The 4,474-nt window shown below is 68.4% G+C and overlaps 1 pseudogene; it reads right to left on the reverse strand.

Annotated features, from left to right (window-relative positions):
- Positions 1-2,820: 2,820 nt before the first annotated feature.
- LOC143657496 (uncharacterized) lies at positions 2,821-3,817 on the reverse strand (annotated as a pseudogene).
- Between the last annotated feature and the right edge of the window lie 657 nt (positions 3,818-4,474).

The following is a 4,474-nucleotide window of genomic DNA, read 5'->3' on the forward strand; positions in this document are numbered from 1 at the left end:
CAAGTCCCTGTCCATGCCCCAGCCCATGTGCCCCTGCCCTTTCCCTTGCCCCAGCCCCTGCCCTTCCCCAGCCCCTGGCCCTTCCCTTGCCCCTGTCCTAGGCCCTGGCCCTGTCTCTGCCCCTGCGCCTGGTTATGACCCTGCCCCAACCCTAGCCTGACCCTGACCCTGCCCCTGCCCCTGCCCCTGCCCCTGGCCTTTCCCCTTCCCTGGCCCAGCCTCTTCCCCTGCTCTGTCCCTGCCCCAGGCCCTGGCCCTGGCTCTGCCCCTGGGCTTCCTACAGCTCCTGGCCCTGACCCTCCCCATTACCTTGTTCCAGGGCCTGCCTGACTCCCTATCCTGCCCTGACCCTACCCCAGCCCGGGCCCCTTCCCCTGCCCCTGCCACGGGCCCTGACCCTGGGCCCGCCCCAGCTCCTGGCCCTGGTCCTGCCACTGCCCCTACCCCAGCCCATGGCCCTGCCCCAGTCCTTGACCCTTCCCCTGTCCCTGGCCATGTCCCTGGCACTGCCTCTGCCCGGTGCCCTGCCCCTGGCCCTGTCCCGCCATGCCCATGGAACTACCCCAGCTCCAGCCCCTTGTCCTGCTTCTGACCCTGGCCCAGCCAAGCCCCTGCCTATGCTTCTGCCCCAGCTCCTGTCCCTGGCTCTGCCCTGCCACTGCCCCTGCTCCATCTCCTGGCCGTGCGCCTGCACATGCCACAACCCTCATCACTGCCCCTGCCCCTGGCCATGCCCCTGCCCTTGCCCTAGCACCTGGCCCTGCCCCATCCCACTCCCTGGCCCTGTCCGTGACGCTGCCGCAGACCTCGGCCCTGCCCCTACGCCTTGTCCTGCCCATGACCAGGCCCCTGCCGCTGTCCCTGCCCCTGGCCTTGCCCCTGGCCCTGCCCTGCCCCTGCCACAGACTTTGGCCCTGGCCCTGCGCCTGCCCCTGGCCCAGCTCCTGAATCTGCCAAAGTCCCTGGCCCGATCCCTGGCCCTGCCCATTGGGCACCCTGGCCCCCGCGTGTGCCAAGACCCGAAGTTGGAGCACCGGCGCCGGCACGGGCAGCAGCGAGGTGTAGGAGTGGCTGCGGGTGCTGCGGCTCGAGCAGTATGCACAGTACTTCCTGGACACCGGCTACGACGACCTGGAGATGTGCCGGCAGATCGGGGACCCCGACCTGGACGCCATCAGGGTGCTGGCGCCCGCGCACCACCGACGCCTCCTGGAGGCCGTGGGTCGCCTGCGCGAACAGGACGCGGCCACCGCCGGCCTCTACTTTACTCTCGAGCCGCCGCCTCCGACCGACCCCAGGTCCCAAGTAGCCTTCCAAGCCCTTGGCCGCAGGAGCCAGCCCCGCAGGGACCCCCGGGCTAAACCTGAAGATCCTGATCCGGGACAAGCTGGTGCGCGATGGTGTGCGCTGGGGCAAGGCCCCGCACCCCCGCCAGGTGAGCAGGCACGCGCGGGTTCTGGCATCCGGCCTACGGCTTCTCTGATTTTTCTCTCGCGGCTGCTGATTCCTTCCTTGCAGGGTCACAGGTGCCGGTGAGGCGGACTCTGCACCCTTCGCCCTCTGCCGGGGCCGGGTCTCCGCGCAGCCCCCGGCGTGCCCTTGGCAGAACCGAGTCCTGGGCTCTTGCGGTGCTCTGGGGGCCATGGGATCTGAAGGGCAGGAGAAGACTGGGTAATAGCTACCTTGTCTTGGGCCTTCCTTTTCTCCTTCCTTGTCTTTCTTTGCATTTTGAGTGACTCCCAAAGAGGGACTGGCTGTCGTGTGCCATTGTACTAGGTGCGCAGGGAAAGTGACCGCCCTGCCACTGGGGTCTCCCCCACAGTGGGGCATCTGTAAAGTTGCCAGGGGTGGGGCGGGGGCACAGGTGTTGGATGGGGGGCATTAATGAGGCACATGCACGCTCCCTTGGGATGAGTTTTTTCCACGGAAGGGTACAGCACGCAGGCAGGCGCTATGGCCTGATGGTCCCAGGGCATCCCTGCATTTGGGAGGGGAAGGCTGTGCGCAAGGAGAGGAGCTTTTCAGGACTGATGGAGGAGCGTGCAGGGAAGCTCCGTGGCTGCTGGGCATGGTATGCCCAAGGGTGGGGCTTGGGTGTCAAAGCAACTACCAAAAAGTCCCCGTTCTCAGTGGTGCGGCCTCCGCCCAGGGTCTGCCTGGCGTGGGTCCCCATGGCTGCTCCACCGGCTGCTCTGCACGGCTGCGGCCCCAGCACCTCTGCATGTTCCTCCTGGGCTTCCCAGGCAGGTGTCTTCCCGCGAGCCTGTGCACTTTCCAGTGTGGCCAGGGAAGGGCTCTGGTGAGCCTGTGGAGCAGCCATGGGGACCCATGCCAGGCAAACTCTGGGTGGACTGTGCGCCGCTTGGAACTGGGTCTTTATGTTAGTTACTTTGACACCCAAGCCCCATCCTTGGGCCTGCCATGCCCAGCAGCCATGGAGCTTCCAGGCCCTTCCTGGCGCCCTCCTCCCTCAGTCTTAAAAAGCTCCTCTCCTTGAGCACAGCCTTCCCCTCCCAAGTGTGGGACGCCCTGGGAACCCCAGGCCATAGTGCCTGCCTGCATTCTGTACCCTTCGGGGGAAAAAACTCATCTCAAGGGAGCTTGCCTGCACCTTATTAACGCCCGTCCCATCAAAACCCCATGTCTAGCCCCAACCCTGGCAACTTTACATTGAGCCGCTGTGGGGGAGTCCCGGGCAGAAGGGAGGTCACTTTCCTTGCGCACCGAGCACAAAGACATACTACAGCCAGTGTCTCTTTGGAGTCACTCAAAATGCAAAGGAGGACAAGAAGAAAAGGAAGGCCCAAGACAAGGTAGCTATTACCCAGTCTTCTCCTGCCCTTCAGATCCCACGGCCCCAGAGCACCGCAGGAGCCCAGGACTCGGTTCCGCCAGGGGCTGCGCGGAGACCCGGCCCCAGCTGAGGGCGAAGGGTGCAGAGGCGGCTGAAGGCCGCCTCACCCGCACCTGTGACCCTGCAAGGAAGGAATGAGCAGCCGCAAGAGAAAAATGTAGAGAAGCCGCAGGCCCGACGCCCGCCCCCTGCTCACCTGACGTGGGTGCGGGGCCTTGCCCCGGCGCACACCATCGCGCATCATCTTGTCCTGGATCAGGATCTTCTGCTTCAGCCGGGGGTGGCTCATCCTCTCCCGGGTGCGGTGGGCCCTGCGGGGCTGGCTCCGGCGGCCGAGACTTCGGAAGGCTTCGGGGAACCCGGGGTCGGCGGGAGGCGGCGGCTTGAGCGTGAAGCAGAGGTCGGCGGTGGCCTCATCCTGCTCCCGCAGGTGGCCCACGTCCTCCAGGAAGCGGCGGCGGTGCACGGGCGCCAGCACCCCGATGGCGTCCAGGTCGGGGTCCCCGATCTGCCGGCACACCTCCAGGTCGTCTTAGCAGTTGTCCAGGAAGGACTGCGGGTACTGCGCGAGCAGCGGCGCCCGCAGCCACTTTTAAACCACGCTGCTGCCCGTGCCGGCGCCGGCGCTCCAACTTCGGGCCTCGGCGCGCGGGGACCGACAGACAGCGCGGAAGTTGTCCTCGGGCCGCGCGGGCCGCCGCGGGCGGCTCTGACACAGGTGCGAGCGCCTCCGGAAGCGAGCGGTGGCCGAGCGGGCGCAGCGAGCCCCGTGCAGCCGCCGACTCCGGGCGCGCGCCCTGGGGGCAGTAAGGGGGCGCGCCGCCGGGTTGCGCCCGGGAGCGATGCGGGGTGAAGTCGGCGCAGCCGGGGGCAGCCGGGGCCGCCGCTCTGCCCGCGCGCGCCCGTCCCCGTCCGAGGCTGCGTCTCCCGTGTGCCCTGGCAGCGACACGGCTTCCTCCGCATGGCGGCGCACCGATGTACAGCGCGAGACCCGCGTCCTCCCGCGGGGGAGGGTCCTGGGACTCGCCCGAGGCCCGCGGCGCCTTCGAGCGCCCCCCCCCCGCGTTCGCTGCGATCCCGCCTCTGTCTGGCCGGGCCCCGCGCGCCTTCACCGGCCCGTCCCAGCCGGCGCGCTCCTGGCCGCTCCTAGGCCCGCACCCGGGTGGGGCGCGCCGGGCTTGGCTGCGCGGCCTCGGCTCCCTCCAGCCGCGTGGAAACCTCCTGCTGCTGTTACTGCCGAGCTCAGGTTCGGGGTGGTGGGGAGGTGGGAGGGTGGGGGGGGGGAGCAGCACTTTCTCAGGATGGCGCATCCCTCCCTGGGGCACAACCTCCCCGCCCGCGCGCTCCCTAACCCTGCTCTCTGGTGCCCCTGCCAGTCCCATCCCCTGCTCTTCCACTGCCCCTTCCCTGCCCCTGCCACAGGCCCTGCCCCTGCCCCTGCCCCTGCCCCTGGCCCAGCTCCGGAACCTGCCCAACTCCCTGGCCCGATCCCTGGCCCTAAACCAGCACCTGGCCCTACCCCTGTCCTTTCCCCAGCCCCTGGTCCTGACCCTGTCCCTACCGAAGCCCCTGGCACTGTCCCTGCCCCTGTCACAGCTCTCAGCCCTGCCCCTGTCCCTA

The sequence above is a fragment of the Tamandua tetradactyla genome, chromosome 2 (assembly GCF_023851605.1).
Source record: "Tamandua tetradactyla isolate mTamTet1 chromosome 2, mTamTet1.pri, whole genome shotgun sequence".
Classification (NCBI taxonomy): domain Eukaryota; kingdom Metazoa; phylum Chordata; class Mammalia; order Pilosa; family Myrmecophagidae; genus Tamandua; species Tamandua tetradactyla.